Here is a 25756-nt window from a genome sequence, read left to right as displayed (position 1 = left end):
TCTCCAACCAGGATGCATCAAGACATATGCTAGGGGGAAACAAATCGCGAACAAGCTTAGTGAACCCTCTACGGAGGAGGCCGCCTGGTTGTGGAGGTCTAAAGACGATGTTGATGCCATGGTGGACAAGATGCAAGATCTAGAGGACGTTTACATGATGCGGATCATAGCTGTGCTGAGGAGGAAGAGACAGGGAAGTTGTTCGGCGGTGGCTCACCAAAATCAAGTCTGTCACCTAAGACGCCGAGGACGTGTTGAATGATCTGGATGCGACGGAGCTATTAAAGAAGAGCCAAGCAAAGGTACTCTCTTGGTGCACTCTCGAAGTCAAAGATCTGGTCTACCAGCAAGTGATTCACGTATACAAGGACTTCTCACTTTTTGGAGTAACACACTGACATGGCATAGTAGTACCTGACGGTTCTTTCATTATAACTGCTTATAATTATCATCGGACCCATACTATTATGCAAATGCTTCCTGTGATTTCATTGGTCAAATTGTATAATTGTGATAAATTCGTATATCATGTCAAGAAAGAGTTGAGCAATGGGACAACCCGACAAATCTATCAAATATTAGGTTACATGGCAGCTACTTAGGTTCTTTATACTGCACGGGCCTTATGAGAAACAATGCAGGATTTGTGATTCATGCCACAATTGGGGTGGCCCTTGCATTCACAATATATAGGATTACATGCCTTGGTAATCAAGGTGAATCAAAGAAAATCTTCAACCAAATCATACAACAATATTCGGTGGGATATTGTGCTAGTTTCCTATTACAAGAAATACAGACAAAAGGAATACTTAAACATCCCCCCTCAGCTTGTGCATCATACGGAAACAAGCATAAGCTGGAACGAAACTCAGAGAAGAGTTGTGAGGGCAATCCTTTTGTCATGATGTCAGCGTACTGATGCGAGGATGGCACATGAAGGACCCGGACCTCACCAAGCGACACCTTCTCCCGAACAAAGTGGATATCAATCTCAATGTGCTTGGTACGACGATGCTGGACCGGATTAGAGGCCATGTAGACAGTACTAACGTTGTCACAGAAGACAACAATGGAAGACAACAATGGCAGACGTCAAAGGGTGATGGAGCTCCCCAAGGAGCTGACAGATCCAACAACACTCAGCAACAACATGAGCAACGGTGCGATACTCTGCCTCGGCACTGGAACGAGACACAGTAGTTGGACGTTTAGACGACCAAGAGACTAGGTTGTCACCAAGATAGACGTAGTAGCCAGACGTAGAACGTCGAGTGTCAGGGCACCCAGCCCAATCGGCGTCAGAGTATGCAGTAAGTGCCGCAGAGGAGGAGTTGGAGAGGTGCAAGATGAGGTCTAGGGTGCCCTTTATGTACCGGAGAATGCGCTTAACCAAGTGCATATGAGGCTCTCTGGGCGCATGCATGTATAAACAGGCCTGCTGAACAGCATGTGCGATATCCGGTCGCGTGAGCGCAAATACTGTAAGGTGCTAGCGTAGCTCTGATACTCGGTGGGATCGGAGAGAAGAGGACCATCCTGAGCTGAAAGCTTTCACTTAGTGTCAATTGGAGTGGCAGAGGGGTGACACTCAACCATGCCAGCGCGGTGAAGTAGCTCCAAGGCATACCGACGCTGAGAGATAACCATGCCCAAGGATGTCCGAGTGACGGAGATGCCAAGGAAGAATGTCAAGGCACCAAGGTCCGTCATGGCGAACTCGAAGTGGAGCTGCTGTGTGAGGTGACGTAAGAGTTGATCCGTCGAGGTAGTGAGGACAATGTCGTCCACATACAATAGGAGATAAGCAAGGTCCATGCTGCGCCTATAGATGAAGAGGGACACATCCGACTTGGAGGCGACAAAGCCAAGCCGATGGGCAAACAGGGCGAACCGCTGGTACCAGGCGCGCGGAGCCTGCTTAAGGCCGTAAAGAGACTTGTGTAGGTGACACACGTAGTCTGGATGGTGAGCGCCAACAAAACCGGGAGGCTGCTGGCAGTAGACCTCCTCGTCAAGATTGCCATGGAGGAAGGCATTCTTGACGTCGAGCTGGTGGATCAGCCACGCCCGAGAGACCGCAAGGCTGAGGACGATGCGAATCATGGCAGGCTTGACAACGGGGCTGAATGTCTCATCCAAATCAATGCCCTGCTGTTGAGAATAGCCTCCTACCACCCATCGAGCCTTGAACCGGGCTAGGCTACCATCCGAGTGGAACTTGTGTTTGAATATCCACTTCCCTGAAACAACATGAGCACGAGGAGGACGGGGAACAAGAGACCACGTCCCGTAAGTGACAAGAGCATCAAATTCCTCGGTCATAGCACGATGCCAGTGTGGGTCATGGAGGGCACCCCGGTATGTTTTCGGAATAGGAGATGGAGTGGAGTGAATAGCAGAGAGATTAAGACGGTCGACGGGTTGGAAGAGACCACGCTTAGCACGCATGGGCATGGCGTGAGTGTTGGATGGGGAAGGTGGCCGGTGCACCATGACCGGCGGGGAGGAGTCAGTGGACACCGAGCTAGGGGAGGGCGTGTGGCCACACAGGGCTGCATGCGGGAACGCATGTGAGGAGGGAGCCGGCGAGCCGAGAGAGACAGGGGAGTGATCCGTCGTGGCGGTGGAAGAGGAGCCATGCATGGCGGGTTGCGGGTCTGCATGCAAGGCGGGTTGTGGGCGCGTGGGAAAACCAGGTGGGTGGCTGGGCATGGTGCGCGCAGAGGAGCCAGGCGAGGGGGTGCGGGTTCGTGGGGAGTGGGTTGGTGGGGTGCGAGCCGATGGGGATGGGGCTCGTGAGTTGGTTGGTGTGGCATGCACATGCACGTTGGTTGGTGTGGCATGCACATGCATGTTGGGAAAAGTAGGGTTCGAGGGTGTGTGGTGTGTGGCGGCCATGTCTAGGAGAAAATCCAGCGCTACCAAGGGATTAGTGGGGCGGTCAGACGAGTAGGAGAAAGGAAAGACAGACTCGTCGAAGATGACATGGCGAGAGATGATGACACGGCGGGTAGAGATATCTAGGCAACGGTATCCCTTGTTATTGGACGGGTATCTGAGGAAGACGCAAGCAGTGGACCGAGGGGCTAGTTTATGCTTGGCCATAGCGGATTGGTTGGGATAGCAGAGGCAACCAAAGACACGAAGAGCGGCATAGTTCGGTTGTGTGTCGTAGAGGCGAATGTAGGGAACCGAAAAACCGATGGATTGTGAAGAGCGTATATTGACAAGGTATGTTGCCATTGCGAGAGCCTCGGCCCAGTAGGAGGGTGGCATGGAGGATTGGAATAGGAGAGTGCGAGTGACATCGTTGATCGTGCGGATAGCATGTTCGGCCTTGCTGTTTTGGGCGGACGTGTAGGGGCATGAAAAACGAAGGTGAATACCATGAGTGGAAAAGAAAGAGGTGATCGTGGAGTTGATAAACTCGGTCCCATCGTCGGCTTACATGGCTACAAGAGGACGTGAAAATTGTGTGCGAATGTAGGCAACAAAGTTAAGAAGAATACCCGCGGTGTCGGACTTTTTCCGGAGAGGAAAGGTCCACGTAAAATGAGAAAAATCGTCAACAATAACAAGATAGTATCGGAAACCAGAATTACTCAAAATTGGAGAAGTCAAAGATCACAATGTATCAACTTAAATGGTTCGACGCTTATTGAGGTAGACCTAGCGAAGGGCAAGCACACGTGCTTGCCAAGATGACAAGCATGACAAATATGTGAGGCTACCTTATTACATGAAATAAAGGAGTTCTTATGAAGTTGGGACATGGCATCGCGTCCCGGATGTCCTAAGTGACAGTGCCAAAGCTCGGCAGAGGTGGTGGCGAGGAGTCCATGAGCGTGGTGGTGGATGACTGATGATGGGAAGACGTAGAGGTCGCCGAGACTATTGCAGCGAAGAATCACTGCCTTGGTGCGAAGGTCCTTCACAGAAAATCCGAGGGGATCAAACTCGAGAGAACAAAGATTATCAATGGTAAAATGATGAACGGAAAGTAAATTCCTGATGATATGTGGAACAAGTAATACATTGCGAAGGAAGAGAACGAGTGGAAGCGGGTATAGAGGTGTGTCCAGCGTGTGATATAGGCAAGGTAGAGCCATTGCCCATGGTGACAACAGAGGAGGAGGGAGAAGGTGCGAGATGTTGAAGCATACCGGGGTCGGAGGCCATGTGCGCTGTGGCTCCGGAGTCCATTACCCATTCACCTACTATTGACGGAGTTGCGGCGTTGTTCAGTGCAGCGAGGAGGGCGGAGCAGTTCCACGCCGGAGAGCCGCCGTAGGCAGGAGTGGGCGGCGGGTTGGTGCCGAAAGCCTAGTCGTGCAGCGGGGCAAGGGAGGTGAAAGCCTGGGCCGACGGAAGGACGGAAGGTCGCGCCCTGAGGAGGCCAACACCTGCGTTGGGACTTCCTGTAGGGGGCGCCGGAAGGAGCTGCTGGGCCTGCCCCGTATAGGGATTGAAGCAGACCCAGGGACTGACGGACGAGGGCGCCCCGCGCTGGGAGTTCCCGTCATAGAAGTTGGAGCGGCCGCTGCCACTGTTCCCGCCGCCGGAGCCCTTCTTCTTCCAGTTGCTGCTGTTGCGGTGTCCCCGGGAGGAGGCACCCTCGGAGGTGTTCCCGTGGCGAGGGCTGTCGCTGTCGCTGCCGTGCCGAGCGCCATCGCCGCGGTCCGGGCCACGGTGCTGTCCAGAGGAGGTGGAGCCGTTGCTGCCATGGGGAGGCGCACCCCCATAGAGCACCTTCTGGTGCCCAATCGCGATGGAATTCGCGAGCTGGGTCTTGCGGAGGGTCAACAATGATCTCGTCTGGCTGAACGAGGGAAGGGGGTTCTGCATGGTGACAATCGTCGTGATGTCCGAAAATCATGGATTGAGACCACGAAGGCAATTGAGGACAAGTGTCTGGTCGGAGATGGGGGGGCAACGTCGCTGAGAGCATCGGAGAGCGCCTTCAAACGATGGCAGTAAGCAGTGATGGAGAGCTCGCCCTAGACGAGGCCCCGAAACTCTGCCTCAAGGTAGACGGCGCGCGTCATCTGATTATTAAGAGACATATTGGAGATGAGTGTCCAAGCTTCTTGCGCCGTCTGTTCCTCCGCCATGATTATGTTGAGGATTTCGTCCGAGATCGAACCATAGAGCCACGAGCGGACAATATAGTCCTCGTGAACCCAGTCGGCGGTGCGGTCCGCCTCGGCAGTGGCGGTGTTGACGTGGGAGAGTAGATCGTACTTGCCGAGAAGCACGCAGATGAGCATCCTCCACTTGGTGAAGTTGGAGGCGTGGACGTCTAGTGTCACGGGGACATGGGTGCGGACACCGGCGACGTTGACAGCAGGAGACGCAGCAGCGGGCATGATGGCGGTGACCACGGCACCGGTGGTGGAGTTCATGGTGGTGGGAAGGATTGAGGTGGTGAGGTAGGAGCTGGTGTTCATGGCTGGGCGGTGCTGCGAGGAGGCAGGGAGCAAGCGGGGCGATCAGGTAGGATCGTGTGTATCTGATACCAAGAAACGATGCAGGATTTGTGATTCACGCCACACTTGGGGCGACCCTTGTATTCACAATATGTAGGATTACATGCCTTGGTAATCAAGGTGAATCAAAGCAAATCCTCAACCAAATCATACAAAATATTCGGTGGGATATTGTGCTAGTTTCCTATTACAAGAAATACAGACACAAGGAATACTTTAACATTATGGATCCCTTTGTCTATATAATTACCGAACTATCATATTTAATTTGTGACCACTCATCGTGTTGATTTACTTTTGAAATCAAAATGCTGCTAAGCCTTTGCTGTAATAGATTGCACTACCCTTTGGCCGAGTCTGGATGGATGCCATGTATTAGACATAGTTATCTCTACTCCTAATGGAGCAGTTGGTAGTCTCCGCCGGTCAATTTTCGTCCCACCACTTTCGTCCGGTTTTTTTCGTAGGTTAACCTTCGTAGATTTTTTTTCGTTGTTTTTTTCGTCTGGTTTTCTTTCATATCTCAGGCCGCACGTAAGAAAACAGTCAACCAGGCTCATCAAATCTCGATCTGCTTCATCTCTCAAAGGACGCCCCAGCCCCGAGAGGAGCCACCGCCGCCGCCGCCGGGGAACGAGAGGAGCCGCCGCCTCCAGGTCACCACTGCCCTCACCCTCGCATCCATACCTTCACCGTCGCCCTCGCGCTCGTGGATCCCTGAAATGCCGCCGATCCGAGACGAGCCGCCGCCGCCGAGGAACGAGACGAGCCGCCGGCGCCGAGGAACGAGACGAGCTAGGGTTCCATACACCGCCGCCGGTATCTCGCCCCCTCACCATGTACGCATCTCTCCTTTCCATCCCCATCTGAGACCGAAACCTACTCACGCCTCTCCTTGTTCGCCCACGCCATTGCAGTCCCAACCACGAACGCCGACATCGGCTGTAGCCGTCACGCCGCCAGCCATCCATGCCTCGTAGCCGTCGCAGCCGGTGCTTCCCCACCGAACGAGCGCCAAGGAGAAACACCGCTGTCTTTCTACATGGTGGCCGCTCCCCTCGATCCCCTCCATCGCCTCTACCGCCGCCGAGGTACGAGATCGCCTCCATCTTGTTCCTTCCCTGGCCACGCCCCTCCCAATTTCTTCCCCTCATCCAACTAGGGTTCTCACCTGCCGCCGCTTCCCTGCTGCTACCCGCCACTGGATGCCCTCCACGGACACCACCACCATGATGGCGGAATGAAGAGCAAGAGGGGTCATCGAGGATGGGTGCCGTCGTGAGGTTGCTGGTGCCCATGTGCGGTGATGGCATTGTGGCGGAAGAAGGTCTTCTTCCTGGGGAGCCGCTACCAGCCTCCGTCTCCACCCGCGGCCACGCTAAAAAGACAGGTACGCCGCCGCGCCCTCGACATATTCCCTACTGCACGTATGGTCAAGCATGTATCGCTTATCTTGCCCCATGTATCGCTTATCTTGCCCCATACGGCCTTGGCAGATCTCAACACTTGCTTGCTAATGTGCATGTGTGGATGTTGCTGGCTGCTGCTGCTGTGCACGTCTGCTTGGTGTGCCCCTGCTGTTTTGTGTTCTCACCACCACATCCACGACAAATAAAATTTCTTAGTTTTCTTAGAATGGTGTGTGTCATGATCTTCATGCCCGGCAGGGTTTAAATTACGCCTGTGGACAACGGGACTTTGATGTCCAGTTAAACTATCACTTGGTTGTGCATATGCACTATCTATTAAACCGACAATCGTTGTTTTCAGGTTCAGGTTCGATATGTCAGGGCTGAAGTACGCTCCTGAGTTAAAGAAAGACCTCGAGAGACTCTGTAGGTACGGTGCTATTGTTAGTGTGTTGTTGTCAGTACTACTCCAATACTTTGGTGTGGGGTTGCATAGTACTCCAATACTTTAGTGTGGGGTAGTAAAAAATGTATTCGTGGTGGGAAAGCATCAGTCGTTCGTATTTGCAGAATATGGAAATCAACAAATATTACCATTAAGAAAGCATGCATGTTATAGTGAATACTTAGTATACCAGTCATATTTTCTTGTCAACATGCACCTATTTGGAGGCTTATCCGATATTATTGCAATCTGGTAGAACTAACATATACTACTTTACTGGAGCTAGCACCTCATGCATAGTTATTGTATCAACCAGAAAGAAACTTCCGATCTACCATTTTACAGAACCAAATTGTATAGTGAGTAATTGAAGTGAAGTTGTTTTGGGCACCCAAAGATAATTCTGTTTGTATATTCCTGCCACTTGTATGGTTACAAGAAGCTAAATGTTGTTTTTCTTTTTTATGTTCTATAAATTATTTCCATGGTTATCTCCGATACAGTTTTAAAATGATCTTTTTGGACCAATTATATTAGCTCAAGTAGCCATTTAGCTGAGTTCAAGTTCAGATTTGGCTGCCATCTTAGTTCAGTTCAGTTAGGAGCAACATTTAGCATTCTAGCTGTATGATATGATGTCTACACATTTCCCTGTTCTCTTTTTGTGTAATGTAATTCCAGACTCTTTAGGTTAACCACTGCCACTAATTCTCTAATGGATATGCCATGTGCATAGGAAGGGTGCACCCGTTTTTCCTTATCTTCATCTGAATTAAATCCGTCCAGTGTGTATGCAGGAACTAAAGACATGTATTAGAGAATGAACCATCAATCCTCTTCTTGCTTATTGTTTGTCAAATGCTATATTAAAGCACTATATCAATTCCATTGTTATTTACACGAAGGGACGGATTAGGACCTGTGGGATCATGGCTCTTTCAGCTTGAACGTAAGCCTCTCCGGCTGTTCCATTTACATAATAATATCTTAATTTGACAATTATGTTTATTTTTCATCCTTTTTCAGAGTATTTGTGATGTATCCTTCACTTACCGTGCCACGGGGTTATCGCGGATATTGGTGGAGGACTTGGTGGACTAGCGCAAAATGGAAATCTAGAAAGAAGTGAAACTAATCAGCTATGGTTCTCCTGGAGTATTTGTGCAACCAGAAGGCCGCCCATGATAAATATGATGTTCTTTATGCATTTAAAAAACTACTAAAGGGAAAGTTGTGAATGTGTAAGTTTTGCACCAGTAGATTCTGAAATATGTTGTTTATGCTTTTAAAAGATATACAATTCTTGAACCTTTTCAGAATTATGTAATCATCCCCTCAAACTCAGTGTATTGCAGAGCGTATGCGTCAGAGGCCAGTCAGCAGAGGTGCATGCAGGTTTGTGCTTGAGGGTGCACGCGAGCCGGCGGCTACAGGCAGAGGGTGCGGCCTGTGTGTGCGTGTTGTGGTCGCCTGATTTGATTGTAAATCGTGTAGAGCAAAGGCGGCTTCTGTGGCGCCGGAGCAACAATTTCAGTGAGCACATGGACTTGATGCAGGGAGGGTCGTCGAAGAGAAGGACGGCGGCCCGGCCTACACATGATGGAACACACATTGCCGACGATGCGGTACCAGGCCTGGAGAAGAGATCCCGAGGTATGCATGAAGCCTTCTTAGTTAGTTTTTTAGTTGAGCGACTGCATAACTGAAGAATTTTGTGTGTGTAGTCTTTCAAAGTTGATTCAGACATAGCCTTACAATTCAAGAGCAACGGTGTCTGAACTTTTCAAAATTATATCAATTATTGTACTGTTTTTGGATTGTTGACGAGATATGTAGATTTGTGATATTGATTGCAATGAAATTTGGTTCAGTTATTCAGTGTTTAGACATACAAGATACTATACTATAGCTTAGGATTAAAAAAATTGGTCACTTTGTTTCATTCTAGAATGCCCGCTGTAGTACTGTAACACCCCGGATGTAACTTTCCCTTTTTGTACTCCAACTCTTGCCGTTTTCCGGCGTTCAGTTATATTTATTTCTCGGGTTCGGGTCGTTGTCTCCGTGTGTTGCTTTCGTTGTCATGCATCTAATATCATGTCATCATGTGCATTGCATTTGCATACATGTTCGTCTCATGCATTCGAGCATTTTCCCCGTTGTCCGTTTTGCATTCCGGCGCTTCGTTCTCCTCCAGTGGTCATTTCTAGCTTTCTTTCGTGTGTGGGGATTAAACATTTCCAGATTGGACCAAGACTTGCCAAGCGGCCTTGGTTTACTACCGGTAGACCGCCTGTCAAGTTTCGTGCCATTTGGACTTCGTTTGATACTCCAACGGTTAACCGAGGGACCGAAAAGGCCTCGTGTGTGTTGCAGCCCAACACCCCTCCAATTTGGCCCAAAACTCACCAAACTCTGCTCCATGTCCTAGAGCGTTCGATCACGATCGTGTGGCCGAAAACCGCACCTCATTTGGACTCTCCTAGCTCCCTCTATGCCTATATAAAGGCTCCCCGAAATTCGGATCTCTCTCCCTCCCCGAAACCCTAGATCCATTTCCCACGCCGCCGCCGGACAAAAACTGCCGGGCCGGACGTGTCCGACCCGACCTCCGCCGCCACGTGGCGCTCCCCGATTCGCCGCCGCCCTCTCTCTCCTCTCGGCGCCGCCGAAGCCCGCCGGCCCGCGGGAGGCCCTCCCCGGCCCGCGCGAGGCCGCGCCGCCCCTCGGCTTCTTCTCAGACGCCGGACGCCGCCCCGCCGCCGCTCGCCGCCTCGCCCGACGACGCCGGCTGCCGCCTTGCCGCGACCACCGCCGCCTCCATGCCACCGGCCGCCGCACCGCACCACCGCGGCCGCCCCTCGCCACCACCGGCCGGCGTCGCCTCTCCGCCGCCCTCTCCGGCCTCCTCCTCTCCTACCCCGGCGACCCCTCCAACTCCGGCCGCCGTCGTCTTCAACCCCGGCGAACCTCGATTTTCGCGTGCGTGAACAGTACTGCTACAGTGATCTGGATCCAGATCTGGAATCTCGGTTGACTTTCTCCTCCCGAAACCCTAATTTTATGCAAACTTTGACCTGCCGTAACTTTGCATCCGTGGCTCCGATTTGGGTGTATAGCATATCAAAATGTTCGCCTCGACGAGTACATCATTTTATTACATTGCATCATTTTCATTTGAGCTCATCTTGATGCCCAAAATGCTGTTAGAAGGAGGCTTCATGAGTTAATTGTCAGATCTGCTAGTTCATCTTAGACTTTTGTCATTTTTGCCATGATTATTGTGTGCATGCTATGCCTGTGAGTCCTTCATATGTTTTGTTAAGGATTTTGTCTTGTTTCTAGAGGTGCAACCCATGCATTTTTAGGATGTGTGTGGTGACTTTTGCAAGCTTGCAAAGTGAGGCACCCGGGAAATCTGTTTTCAGAGACTTAGTAGTTTTCACTAAGTCTGGGATTATTTAGTTCATGATGCCATATGTTCAGCTTGTTTCCTAGTGATCCGTGCCTCTTTTGTGGATGATCAGTAAAGGAGTTTTGTTAATCATGTTATGCTCTATCTATCCATGTCTTTGTTTGAAATTATGGAGCACCCTAGCTTGAGTCAATCGAGCTCTACTTTTGCTTCATTGTGAATCTGGGCAGATCGTCAACTCGTTTGCGATTTTGCCGGCGTTGTTGTAGTTGATCCGTGCATGCTATGCCATTGTTCTTGCCATGTATAGCTTGTATTTTGTGCCTTCATAATGAATGTATGCTTCCCTTGCCATGACTTGCACCGTGGTGAGTGCATCGAGCTCGTTTACATGCCTTCGTGAGTTATATTTTAGTATGTCTCAGTTTTCACTAAGTCTGAAAACTGATTGTGTTTTAGCTATGTTCGTGTGCCCATTAGTATATTTTGTGATCCCTTTTGACCCCAGGTCACTTAGGGACTTTTGTTAAACTTGTTGAGTAGCTCCATGCCATGTTCTTACTTGTCTTATTCAGGTCATGTATTATGTTGTTTTGCTGCTCCGAAGAGGGCTTCGTGATCTGAAATTCCAGACAAGTGTTAATTTCACTAAGTGTGAGATCTGTTTTGCATTTGCGTTTTTTCCATGCTTGTTTGAACCTCATAATGGATGAATTGGCCGTGGCTCAGTGCTAGTCTTTTGTTAAGCATCTTGTGTGCATCCCGGCCATGCATTTTGTTGTCATGTTTGGTGGCTGTAGCATGTTCATTTCATTGCATTTAGATGCCTTCCTGCTGTAAATCGCAGACCGGTGTCATTCTTAAAACGCTTGCCATTTCCAAACCGTAACTCCGATTCCGATGATCTTTATATCATTTTCAAGCGATTGCATCTCATCTTTCCATTGGCACCCTTGGAATTCCAAGTTGGGGCCAGGTTCATGCATTTCCTGTCACATCCTGCATTTTGCATCCCGCATCGCATCCCGCATAGCATGCCATCATTTCATCATATTGCTTGGTCTTGCACGTGGTTGATTGTATCCTTGTTGCTTGTTTGTCTTGTTTGGGTAGAGCCGGGAGACGAGTTCGCTACTGAGGAGCCCGTTGAGTTTGCTTGTGAGGATCCAGTCAACTCTGACAACTGTGCAGGCAAGATGATCATACCCTCGAAATCACTACTATCTTTGCTATGCTAGTTTGCTCGCTCTTTGCTATACCAATGCTACGATGCCTAACTTTTAACTTGTCAGCCTCCCAATTGCCATGTTGAAACTCTAACCCACCATGTCCTAGCAAACCATTGATTGGCTATGTTACCGCTTTGCTCAGCCCCTCTTATAGCGTTGCTAGTTGCAGGTGAAGATTGGAGGCCGTTCCTTGTTGGAACATCATTTATTTACTTGTTGGGATATCATTATATTGCTATGTTATCTTAATGCATCTATATACTTGGTAAAGGGTGGAAGGCTCGGCCTCTCGCCTAGTGTTTTGTTCCACTCTTGCCGCCCTAGTTTCCGTCATATCGGTGTTATGTTCCCGGATTTTGCGTTCCTTACGCGGTTGGGTTATAATGGGAACCCCTTGATAGTTCGCCTTGATTAAAGCTTTTCCAGCAATGCCCAAACCTTGGTTTTACCATTTGCCACCTAGCCTCTTTTCCCTTGGGTTTCCAGGAGCCCGAGGGTCATCTTTTTAACCCCCCCGGGCCAGTGCTCCTCTGAGTGTTGGTCCAAATAGAGCCACTTGCAGCGCCACCTCGGGGCAACTTGAGGGTTGGTTTTAGTTGTACGTAGTGTTCATCTGAGTGTGCCCTGAGAAAGAGATATGTGCAGCTCCTATCGGGATTTGTCGGCACATTCGGGCGGTGTTGCTTGGATTTGTTTTAACCTGTCGAAGTGTCTTGAATTACCGAGATACCAAGTCTGATCGGAACATCTTGGGAGGAGGTCTATTGCTTCGTTGACCGTGAGAGCTTGTCATGGGCTAAGTTGGGACTCCCCTGCAGGGATTGAACTTTCGAAAGTCGTGCCCGCGGTTATGGGCAGATGGGAATTTGTTAATGTCCGGTTGTAGATAACTTGAACCTTAATTAATTAAAATGAATCAACTGAGTGTGTTACCGTGATGGCCTCTTCTCGGCGGAGTCCGGGAAGCGGACACGGTGTTGGAGTAATGTTTGCGCAGGTTGTTCCTCTAGTTTTTCACGCTCGCGCTTTGCCTCCTCTTCTCGCTCTCTTTTGCGAATAAGATAGCCACCACATATGCTAGTCGCTTGCTGCAGCTCCACATATATTGCCTTGACATTCCTGTAAGCTTAAATAGTCTTGATCGCGAGGGCGCGAGATTGCTGAGTCCCTGTGGCTCACAGATTACTATAACTCCAGATGCAGGTCCAGGTGATTCCGCTCCAGGTGACGAGTACGAGCTCAAGTGGGAGTTCGACGAAGACTCTCAGCGTTACTACGTGTCTTTTCGTGATGATCAGTAGTGGTGCCTAGTTGGGGTTTGATTGGGACCTTGTCGCATGTTGGGTCATTTTCTATTTTGGTGCCGTGGTCGGGCCATGAGTGTTTGTATGATGGATGTTATTTATGTACTTTGATGTGACGTGGCGAGTGTAAGCCAACTATATTTCTCCCCCTTTTATTATATATATTACATGGGATGTTGTAATGATTGCCTGACTTGCGACATTGCTTTCAATGCGGTTATGTTTCTAAGTCGTGCCTCGACACGTGGGAGCTATAGCCGCATCGAGGGCGTTACAAGTTGGTAATCAGAGCCTTCCCCGTCCTTAGGAGCCCCATTGCTTGATCGCTTTTAGCAGCCGAGTTGTGTCTAGAAAAATGTTTTGAGTAATTTAGGAATTATATATCGGAGAGCTTAGGAATTCTTTTTACTTCCCAGTCTCCTCATCGCTCTGGTAAGGCATCCTGACGTAGAGTTTTGACTCTTCTCTTCTCAAATTTCACTAAAAAAAATTTAGGATCACGCGAGTATCTTGGAATCGTTCCGATGGCTTATGATGAGAACATTGACTTGGTGCCTCCTGTCAGGGGTTTAGTGGAAGTGTCCCAGGGAGTTGAGCTCTGAGGTGTTGTCATCATAATTTTATCGTTGCAATTCTGGAATACTTGAGATATGTTCGCCGACATCAAAAATCTCTTTTATGCAGTTCGTTGGTGAGATAACCTCGACGCCACCTAGTACTGGGGCGGGAGTTCGGGAGTATCGCCATAACTTGTATAACGGATGCTTTTCGAAGGTTGAGGTAGATGGTTTCCGAAAGTTTCTTGGTTATGTGTTGAAGGATGGATACAGCTGGATGTAGGATTTGCTAGTTTGGGTGAGATATTATGCTTCCCCTGTATCCCCAACACCTGATTGCATAACCGGAAAGGTTCGGAAGTTTCATAGGTGGGAATTCTAGTAGTTCTAGTTCTTCTTCCACGGATATTGGTTTGAGATTGGGATTTCTTACTGATTATTCATTCTTGATCCGTACCTTGTTGATTTACTTCTTCTACCTAATTCTACGTGGCTTCTCAATTTATGGATATGTGACCATTTGAAGAGGAATGCATTCGTTCATTTTGTTCGGATGTGAAAACTATATGTTGCAATTTTCATTCCGTTGGTTTCAGCTTCATTTATCTGTCTATGTGCTAACAGTGGTCAACCTCTTCAGGATGGCTCCTGCTAAGAGCACCAGTCAGAACCAGAATCAACATCCGCCACCACCTCCACCTCCTCCAGAGGCATGGCAAGCTGTGATGGCCGCAACCAATGCAAACACTCAGCTGATCATGCAAATTCTTCAAGAGCGCAATCAAGGCAGTCAAGGGAATCAAGGCGGCAATCAGAGTCACTTTGCTACACTCAACCAGTTCCTTGCTAACGGGCCAAAGACTTTCAGCAATTGTGTTGAGGCAACCGATGCTGACGATTGGCTTGTGGATCTGTGTAAGCATTTCGAGTGCAGTAACGTCAGGCCTGAGGACTTTGTCAAGTTCGCTTCCTTCCAACTCAAAGATCAAGCTGCAGAATGGTTCCAGCAGTACAAGGATTCCAGAGGTGGACGTGTTATCACTTGGGATGATTTCCGTCGAGATTTCCGAGCTCATCATATTCCGCAGAGTGTGGTTGAAAGCAAGCGTGAGGAATTCCGCAATCTGAAGCAAGGCTCTTTGTCTGTCTATGACTACAACAAGTTGTTTTAGAAGCTCGCCCGCTTTGCCAAGCAGGACGTCCCTGATGAGAAGAGCATGATATACCAGTTCAGGGATGGTCTCAGAGAAGATATTCAGCTCGCTCTTGTCCTCTTCAAGCCCTTGAGATACGATGAGTTCTACAACATGGCACTGAAGCAAGAGGCTGCTCAGTTGAGGTGTGATGCTTCCAGGAAGCGAGTCAGAGATGTTACTCCTTCCTCTACTCAAGTGGCCAAGCAGCAGAAGTTTTGGCTTCCTCCTCCTCCGTTCCGTCAGCCGTTCCAGCAGAAGAGCAAAGGTGGCAGTGGTTCTTCCTACCCACCCAACCCTGGCTTTCAGAACAAGACTTCGTCTCAAGCTCCAAGATCGAGTGCTCCGTATCACCGTCCGCTTTCAGAGGTCACGTGCAACAAGTGCCAACAGAAGGGTCACTATGCCAACAAGTGTTTCAACCAGAGGCGTCTTCCTCCTCCTCCTCCTGTCAGATCGGCAAGTACAGCTGTGGTCAAGCATAACCCCAAGCACGCCAAGGTCAATCTGCTAAATGCAGCTCAGGCAGAGGACTCACCAGATGTGATCATGGGTAACCTTCCTGTTAACGATGTTCCTGCAAAAGTTCTTTTTGACACTGGTGCATCTCTTTCTTTTATTTCAACTCCATTTGTGGCCAAGCATGATTTTGTGACCGAAAGGATTCCTGTTCCATTGAAGATTGTGTCTCCGGGCAAGCAAATGAATTCTAACAATTGCGTCCCGGATGTCTCTATCACGTTGGGCGATTACAAGTTTCTCTCTTCTCCGGTGGTTCTTGGTAACTCGAATATTGATCTTATTCTCGGAATGGATTGGCTTTCTAAGCACAAGGCTCAGCTTGATTGTGCAGTCAGGCAGATTCAATTGACTCATTCGTCTGAGGATGTAATTGTCTTTGCCGCTCGTGATGATACCATTCGTCTGTTTTCTCTCAATGAGAAGGGTGAATTGGATGCCATCTCTCAAATTCCAGTCGTTTGCGAATATTAAGACGTCTTTCCAGAAGAGCTCCTAGGAATGCCTCCGCACTGGCCAGTTGAATTCGTTATTGAACTTGAGCCTGGCACGGAACCTGTGTGCAAACGTCCTTACAAGCTCGAACCTGAAGAGTTGAAGGAGCTGAAGAAGCAACTCGATGAGCAAGAAAGAATGGGTCTTATCCGGCCTAGTTCTTCTCCGTGGGGTTGTGGTGTTCTTTTTGTGAAGAAGAAGGATGGAACGGACCGACTTTGTGTTGATTACCGTCCAGTGAACAAGAAGACCATCAAGAACAAATACCCACTTCCCAACATCAATGAGCTGTTCGAACAACTAAAAGGTGCTCAAGTATTCTCCAAGCTTGATCTCCGTATGGGTTATCACCAGATTCGCATTCGTGAAGAAGATATTCCCGAGACAGCATTCAGAACAAGCTTTGGTTCATATGAATACACTGTCATGTCTTTTGGCCTCGCCAACGCTCCTCCGATGTTCTCTCGCATGATGAATTTCATCTTCAACGCCTACACCAATGACTTCGTTTTGGTCTATCTCGACGACATTCTGGTTTTCTCGAAGAACAAGGAAGATCATGCCAAGCACTTGCGTTTGGTTCTTGATAAGCTCAGAGAACATCAGTTCTACGCCAAGTTCTCCAAGTGCGAATTTTGGCTCGATGAGGTTCTTTATCTTGGTCATATCATCTCTGCCAAGGGCATTTCCGTGAATCCTGAGAAGGTGTCCGCAATTGTGAATTGGGAACCTCCTCAGAACGTGAAGCAACTCCGCAGTTTTCTCGGTCTCGCAAGCTATTGCCAAAGATTCATTGAAAACTTTTATAAGATCGCGAAGCCACTCTCAAATCTTCTTCAGAAGCACGTCAAGTACGTTTGGTCTCCGGAGTGTGATATTGCTTTCAACACTTTGAAAGAGAAGTTGATCACTGCTCCAGTTCTGACTCCGCCTGATGAATCCAAGCCATACGAGGTCTTTTGTGATGCCTCTCTCCAAGGTCTTGGCGCAGTTTTGATGCAAGAGAAGAAAGTTGTTGCTTATACATCTCGCCAGTTGAAGCCTAATGAGAAGAACTACCCCACTCATGATCTCGAGTTGGCGGCAGTTGTGCATACTCTTTTGACTTGGAGACATCTTCTATTGGGAAGAAAAGTGGACATTTTCACTGATCACAAGAGTCTCAAGTACATCTTCACTCAGCCTAATCTCAACCTCAGGCAAACTCGATGGGTCGAAATGATTCAAGAGTATAATCCGAGTATCGAGTATACTCCAGGAAAGGCCAATGTGATTGCTGACGCTTTGAGCAGGAAGGCCTACTGCAACAGTCTGATTCTCAAGCCTTATCAACCCGAGCTTTGTGAAGCTTTCTGCAAACTTAATCTGCAAGTTGTTCCTCAAGGTTTCCTCGCCAACCTTCAAGTCTCTCCTACCTTAGAAGACCAGATTTACCAAGCCCAGCTTCTTGATGCTATGGTGAAAAAGGTGAAGATTGGGATTGCCAAGAGTCAGTCCAAGTACAAGTGCTACCGCCTTGATGACAAGGACACTCTCTTCTTCGAGGATCGTATTGTTGTGCCCAAAGGTGACCTCCGTAAAGTGATCATGAACGAGGCTCACAATTCTCTCCTCTCCATCCACCCTGGGAGCACGAAGATGTATCAGGACCTCAAGCAAGCTTATTGGTGGACTCGAATGAAGCGCGAGATCGCTCAATTCGTGAATGAATGTGATGTCTGCAGAAGAGTGAAGGCAGAACACCAAAGGCCAGCTGGTCTCCTCCAACCTCTTGCCATTCCAGAATGGAAGTTTGACCACATTGAAATGGACTTCGTGACTGGGTTTCCAAAGTCCAAGCGTGGCAATGATGCTATATTTGTTGTCATCGACAAACTCACCAAAGTGGCTCACTTTCTGCCTATAAAAGAGTCGATCACTGCAGCTCAATTGGCGGAACTCTATACCTCTCGCATTGTCTCTCTGCACGGTATTCCTCAAGTGATCTCTTCAGACCGTGGCAGCATCTTTACCTCGAAGTTTTGGGATTCTTTTCAGAAGGCCATGGGCACTAACATCCGCTTCAACACTGCTTTCCATCCTCAAACAAGCGGTCAAGTCGAGCGTGTCAACCAGATTCTTGAAGATATGCTCAGGGCTTGTGTGATCGCCTTCGGCATGAAGTGGGAGGATTGTCTTCCTTATGCTGAATTCTCCTACAACAATTGTTTTCAAGCAAGTTTGGGCAAGGCCCCTTTTGAAATTCTGTATGGCAGGAAGTGCCGTACCCCTCTCAACTGGTCTGAAACCGGTGATCGTCAGCTTTTGGGTAATGACTTAATCACAGAAGCAGAAGAAATGTGCAAAGTCATTCGTGATAACCTCAAAGCAGCCCAATCCCGCCAGAAGAGCTACTATGATAGTAAGCACCGTGATTTGGCTTTTGAGATCGGAGATCATGTTTACCTCCGCGTCTCTCCTATGAAAGGTACTCGTCGCTTCGGTATTAAAGGGGAGCTTGCCCCTAGATACGTGGGACCTTTCAAGATTGTCAGCAAGAGAGGCGACCTCGCCTATCAACTCGAGCTTCCTTCAAACTTTGCAAATGTTCATGATGTGTTCCATGTCTCTCAGCTTCGAAAGTGCTTCAAGACTCCTGACCGCACCATCAACTTCGAGGACATTGAGCTCCAAGAAGATCTCTCTTATCGTGAGCACACAGTTTCTATTCTTGAAGAGACTGAACGCAAGACTCGCAACAAGTCAATCAAATTTCTCAAAGTCAAGTGGTCACACCATTCCGACCGTGAAGCTACCTGGGAACGCGAGGATCACCTCCGTTCTGAGTACCCGGAGTTCTTTCAGTCCTAGATCTCGGGACGAGATCTTTTCGTAGTGGTGGAGTGTTGTAACACCCAGGATGTAACTTTCCCTTTTTGTACTCCAACTCTTGCCGTTTTCCAGCGTTAAGTTATATTTATTTCTCGGGTTCGGGTCGTTGCCTCCGTGTGTTGCTTTCGTTGTCATGCATCTAATATCATGTCATCATGTGCATTGCATTTGCATACATGTTCGTCTCATGCATTCGAGCATTTTCCCCGTTGTCCGTTTTGCATTCCGGCGCTTCGTTCTCCTCCGGTGGTCATTTCTAGCTTTCTTTCGTGTGTGGGGATTAAACATTTCTGGATTGGATCGAGACTTGCCAAGTGGCCTTGGTTTACTACCAGTAGACCGCCTGTCAAGTTTCGTGCCATTTGGACTTCGTTTGATACTCCAACGGTTAACCGAGGGACCGAAAAGGCCTCGTGTGTGTTGCAGCCCAACACCCCTCCAATTTGGTCCAAAACCCACCAAACTCTACTCCATGTCCTAGAGCGTTCGATCACGATCGCGTGGCCGAAAACCGCACCTCATTTGGACTCTCCTAGCTCCCTCTATGCCTATATAAAGGCCCCCCGAAATTCGGATCTCTCTCCCTCCCCGAAACCCTAGATCCATTTCCCACGCCGCCGGACAAAAACTGCCGGGCCGGACGTGTCTGACCCGACCTCCGCCGCCACGTGGCGCTCCCTGATTCGCCGCCGCCCTCTCTCTCCTCTCGGCACCGCCGAAGCCCGCCGGCCCGCGGGAGGCCCTCCCCGGCCCGTGCGAGGCCGCGCCGCCCCTCGGCTTCTTCTCCGACGCCGGACGCCGCCCCGCCGCCGCTCGCCGCCTCGCCCGACGACGCCGGCTGCCGCCTCGCCGCGACCACCGCCGCCTCCACGCCACCGGCCGCCGCACCGCGGCCGCCCCTCGCCGCCACCGGCCGGCGCCGCCTCTCCGCCGCCCTCTCTGGCCTCCTCCTCTCCTACCCCGGCGACCCCTCCAACTCCGGCCGCCGTCGTCTTCAACCCCGGCGAACCTCGATTTTCGCGCGCGTGAACAGTACTGCTACAGTGATCTGGATCCAGATCTGGAATCTCGGTTGACTTTCTCCTCCCGAAACCCTAATTTCATGCAAACTTTGACCTGCCGTAACTTTGCATCCGTAGCTCCGATTTGGGCGTATAGCATATCAAAATGTTCGCCTCGACGAGAACATCATTTCATTCCATTGCATCATTTTCATTTGAGCTCATATTGATGCCCAAAATGCTGTTAGAAAGAGGCTTCGTGAGTTAATTGTCAGATCTGCTAGTTCATCTTAGACTTTTGTCATTTTTTCCATGATTATTGTGTGCATGCTATGCCTGTGAGTCCTCATATGTTTTGTTAAGGATTTTGTCTTCTTTCCAGAGGTGCAACCCATGCATTTTTAAGATGTGTGTGGTGACTTGTGCAAGCTTGCAAAGTGAGGCACCCGGGAAATCTGTTTTCACAGACTTAGTAGTTTTCACTAAGTCTGGGATTATTTAGTTCATGATGCCATATGTTCAGCTTGTTTCCTAGTGATCCGTGCCTCTTTTGAGGATGATCAGTAAAGGAGTTTTGTTAATCATGTTATGCTCTATCCATACATGTCTTTATTTGCAATTATGGAGCACCCTAGCTTGAGCCAATCGAGCTGTACTTTTGCTTCGTTGTGAATCTGGGCAGATCATCAACTCATTTGCGATTTTGCCGGCGTTGCTGTAGTTGATCCGTGCATGCTATGCCATTGTTCTTGCCATGTCTAGCTTGTATTTTGTGCCTTCTTAATGAATGTATGCTTGCCTTGCCATGACTTGCACCGTGGTGAGTGCATTGAGCTCGTTTACATGCCTTCGTGAGTTAGCTATGTTCGTGTGCCCGTTAGTATATTTTGTGATCCCTTTTGACCCCAGGTCACTTAGGGACTTTTGTTAAGCTTGTTGAGTAGCTACATGCCATGTTCTTACTTGTCTTATTCAGCTCATGTGTTATGTTGTTTTGCTGCTCCGAAGAGGGCTTCGTGATCTGAAATTCCAGACAAGTGTTAATTTCACCAAGTCTGAGATCTGTTTTGCATTTGCGTTTTTGCCATGCTTGTTTGAAACTCATAATGGATGAATTGGCCGTGGCTCAGTGCTAGTCTTTTGTTAAGTATATTGTGTGCATCCCGTCCATGCATTTTGTTGTCATGTTTGGTGGCTGTAGCATGTTCATTTCATTGCATTTAGATGCCTACCTGCTGTAAATCGTAGACCGGTGTCATTTTTAAAACGCTTGTCATTTCCAAACCGTAACTCCGATTCCGATGATCTTTATATCGTTTTCAAGCGATTTCATCTCATCTTTCCAGTGGCACCCTTGGAATTCCAAGTTGAGGCCAGGTTCATGCATTTCCTGTCAGATCCTGCATTTTGCATCCCGCATTGCATCCCGCATAGCATGCCATCATTTCATCATATTGCTTGGTCTTGCACGTGGTTGATTGTATCCTTGTTGTTTGTTTGTCTTGTTTGGGTAGAGCCGGGAGACGAGTTCGCTACCGAGGAGCCCGTTGAGTTTGCTTGTGAGGATCCAGTCAACTCTGACAGCTGTGCAGGCAAGATGATCATACCCTCGAAATCACTACTATCTTTGCTATGCTAGTTTGCTCGCTCTTTGCTATGCCAATGCTACGCTACGATGCCTACCATTTGCTTGTCAGCCTCCCAATTGCCATGTCAAACCTCTAACCACCTTGTCCTAGCAAACCGTTGATTGGCTATGTTACCGCTTTGCTCAACCCCTCTTATAGCGTTGCTAGTTGCAGGTGAAGATTGGAGGCCGTTCCTTGTTGGAACATTTATTTACTTGTTGGGATATCATTATATTGCCATGTTATCTTAATGCATCTATATACTTGGTAAAGGGTGGAAGGCTCGGCCTCTCGCCTAGTGTTTTGTTCCACTCTTGCCGCCCTAGTTTCCGTCATATCGGTGTTATGTTCCCGGATTTTGCGTTCCTTACTTATGCGGTTGGGTTATAATGGGAACCCCTTGATAGTTCGCCTTGATTAAAGCTTTTCCAACAATGCCCAACCTTGGTCTTACCATTTGCCACCTAGCCTCTTTTTCCCTCGTGTTTCCGGAGCCCGCGGGTCATCTTATTTTAAACCCCCCGGGCCAGTGCTCCTCTGAGTGTTGGTCCAAATAGAGCCACTTGCAGCGCCACCTCGGGGCAACTTGAGGGTTGGTTTTAGTTGTACGTAGTGTTCATCTGAGTGTGCCCTGAGAAAGAGATATGTGCAGCTCCTATCGGGATTTGTCGGCACATTCGGGCGGTGTTGCTGGATTTGTTTTAACCTGTCGAAGTGTCTTGAATTACCGAGATACCGAGTCTGATCGAAACGTCTTGGGAGGAGGTCTATTCCTTCGTTGACCGTGAGAGCTTGTCATGGGCTAAGTTGGGACTCCCCTGCAGGGATTGAACTTTCGAAAGCCGTGCCCGCGGTTATGGACAGATGGGAATTTGTTAATGTCCGGTTGTAGATAACTTGAACCTTAATTAATTAAAATGAATCAACTGAGTGTGTTACCGTGATGGCCTCTTCTCGGCAGAGTCCGGGAAGCGGACATGGTGTTGGAGTAATGTTTGCGCAGGTTGTTCCTCTAGTTTTTCACGCTCGCGCTTTGCCTCCTGTTCTCTCTCTCTTTTGCGAATAAGATAGCCACCACATATGCTAGTCGCTTGCTGCAGCTCCACATATATTGCCTTGACATTCCTGTAAGCTTAAATAGTCTTGATCGCGAGGGCGCGAGATTGTTGAGTCCCTGTGGCTCACAGATTACTATAACTCCAGATGCAGGTCCAGGTGATTCCGCTCCAGGTGACGAGTACGAGCTCAAGTGGGAGTTCAAGAAGACTCTCAGCGTTACTACGTGTCTTGTCCTGATGATCAGTAGTGGTGCCTAGTTGGGGTTTGATTGGGACCTTGTCGCATGTTGGGTCATTTTCTATTTTGGCGCCGTAGTCGGGCCATGAGTGTTTGTATGATGGATGTTATTTATGTACTTTGATGTGACGTGGCGAGTGTAAGCCAACTATGTTTCTCCCCCTTTTATTATATATATTACATGGGATGTTGTAATGATTGCCTGACTTGCGACATTGCTTTCAATGCGGTTATGTCTCTAAGTCGTGCCTCGACACGTGGGAGCTATAGCCGCATCGAGGGCGTTACAAGTACTGCTTTGCCACTATCTGCTTGATATCCCTGGCAATATTTTTGGAAAGCATTACAAACTATATAAGTTTTGCCGTCACTGCTTGCCTTGCCTGTGCAGTTTCCATTCTTCTGCAACGACAGGGAGTATGTTATCGGTCGCGGGGTCTAGGCATCTAGAAAGACGTACTACTGCGCTAATAAGGTATCTGATGAAATAGTACAACTTTATATGTCAGGGTTCCTTTACGACAGGGAGTATGTTATCGGTCACGTGATTGCTTTTACAGCCATTTTCAGGGTTCCTTTACTACTGTACATGAGATGGAAACTCTTGCTATTTTTGTTCCATGTTCCCATTTGCAAATTTTCATCACGTGGTTGCTTTTACAGCCATTGCCGCTTTGTCCATATTTGGTTATGATGCACTGCATTCTATATCCATCAGTGCCAAGCATATGTCTCCTTTCTATCTGTAGTTCCTCGCACTAGATAAGCGAAGGACAATGCATACTATGATCCCTCCCCCCCCCTCTCTCTCTCTCTATATATATATATATATATCTAAATTCATGGTAGCAAGAATCACTACGTACTGATACTAATTAAACTATACCTTTCAGGTGTTTGATGAAATGCCCTCCGTCCGGAAATACTTGTCATCAAAATGAATAAAAGGATATCACAATGTTGGACACGACCACCTAAGAACGAAATATTTTTAGTTGGAATACTATTTTAATGATCAATCACAATGTTGGACACGACCACCTACTTATTCCCGAGACTTTAAGTCTTTGGTGGCTTAAGCACAATATGCTCCGCATATGTTCTACATCTGCGGCATGTAATGACCCTACTGGCATTTCAAGAGGTCTGTAAATACAACACTCTTCCAAAGTATTTCCAAGTAAGTGTTCACCTCGTGAGATTTATTAAATGTTTTAGATATCTCGCTTGTGAATGCTCATCGGTAGCTAATATCCCGAGTATTTTGATAACGGGTTTAGATCTGGACAGTTATTGAGCCTGCATTGATGAAATAGTTGACAAAGAAGGAACTGAAATGAGGTTATTGAGGCTGCATTTAAGAATCTTGGTTGATGAGCTGATATCTGACCAAAAGCTCAAGAACTAGAAGCAAGCCTGACATCCTTTTTCTGTAAGCCGTATATTCTCGGTAGCAAGCCTGTCATCCTTTTGTATCCACATGAGGCTTAGGGGCCGTTTGGATTAGCACCAACGCCGACCCTATCAATTTTTAGGTGGTCCCCTGCGATTTGGACCCTGTTTGGACCATCGCCAAAATATTGGCTCGCCCCGAAGGCTCAGTGTTACTTCTGCCAACTCGTGGGCGCATCGAGGGCACCGAAATCGGTCGCCAAAAAATTGGTGAGCACGTCCCTCGCTGGCTGATACGAGGTTCTCGTGTTAGTTTTTTTTTATCTCGTATAGTTCGAACAATCTTGGTGTCTACTATGCTTTTCAGAAAGGTGAGTGCATTTGTGAAGCTTCCTGTAGAGTTTCACATGATGAGTAGGTAAATGTGCTGCTTGTGCGTTTACCAAGTAGTTATATAGGAGAGCACACAAGCAACAGACTACATAGCTTGTGCTAATTTCCATGATAAGTTTTATCGCATATGAACAAGTTATATTGTCAGTTAAGTTATTATTAAAAATTGAGTTGCTTATCGTCGAGTAAAAGACGTTCCTTTAGAGTATTTATAGTTTTATACTAATACTTTATCAAGGTGATATGCTGAAGATTTGTGATTATTACAGTATGTCCTTTACATTGCTTTGTCCAACAGAGGTATTTCTATTTTTCTATCCTCAGAAGAAAAAACAGTAAAAAGAAGATAGAGCTCGTTTAGTTTGTTTCCACAAATCTTCAACAACACGTTTATAACAATATCACCAGCCTAAATGCTTGTTACTTACAATATTTTTAATTCAGTTGACCTCTTGAATGCAGATTATTGAAGGTTGTTTCTGAAGTTGTGATTGACTGGAACCAAAGGAAAGTTGGGGACTTTTTTGGTGTGAATTGCTTGGATTAAGTGGGAGTGAAGATGTTCTTTCTGTCTATATCTGGTTCTATTATTGGCAAATTTGTGCCTTCGAGATTGCTGCGAGTGTTTGTGTTCTCGAGCTGAAAATTTAGATTATTACCATGTTTGGTCTCCTGAATATAAATCATGATTCTTTTCATCTCAATTACAGACCAGCAGACCTTTCCGTCCTCATATTCCCTGGATTCGTTTTCTGCGATCGAGCGCTCGAGCGGTTGCATCTCGACGGCAGGTGCGCGCTCCATTTCAGTAGTTATACTTTAGTCCAGAAGTTTTTTGGGCTCTCTAACTTTTTTGAGTGGTTTTTCCAGTTCCCTTTACAACCGAGTTAGCTTTATACTATGAGCAGTGAGCAAGTCATGTATAAAGCAAAAACAAAATATTGGTCTGCTATCAAATGGTACATTTATTTGAACTCTAAGGGCAGGTTCAGGGTCTCATGAAGAGGGCATGTGTTTGTATTAGGTGAGATCTGAACTGATTCTGACCAATGTGAAATTAATTTTGTTGTTGATGGATCTGCAATTATTTATGTGCACAGAAGTGTCGTAGTTGAGAAGC

General features: G+C 47.9%; 1 long non-coding RNA gene across 11 annotated transcripts; it reads left to right on the top strand.

The window, feature by feature from the left end:
• Positions 1-6034: 6034 nt before the first annotated feature.
• LOC125544644 lies at positions 6035-23797 on the top strand. 11 transcript variants are annotated; one of them, XR_007299593.1, is made up of 8 exons: positions 6035-6308; positions 6407-6879; positions 6986-7127; positions 7260-7328; positions 8141-8292; positions 8370-8584; positions 8689-8996; positions 23243-23451. It is a non-coding gene; the product is annotated as an uncharacterized LOC125544644 (long non-coding RNA). The 11 variants fall into 11 exon arrangements; XR_007299592.1 differs by having other exon boundaries at positions 8130-8292; XR_007299587.1 differs by lacking the exons at positions 6986-7127; positions 8141-8292 and adding an exon at positions 23745-23797 and having other exon boundaries at positions 23243-23326.
• Positions 23798-25756: the final 1959 nt, after the last annotated feature.

The sequence above is a fragment of the Triticum urartu genome, chromosome 3 (assembly GCF_003073215.2).
Source record: "Triticum urartu cultivar G1812 chromosome 3, Tu2.1, whole genome shotgun sequence".
Classification (NCBI taxonomy): domain Eukaryota; kingdom Viridiplantae; phylum Streptophyta; class Magnoliopsida; order Poales; family Poaceae; genus Triticum; species Triticum urartu.
The sequence above is the reverse complement of the archived record's forward strand: the minus strand, read 5'-3'. Positions and strand labels throughout refer to the sequence as shown.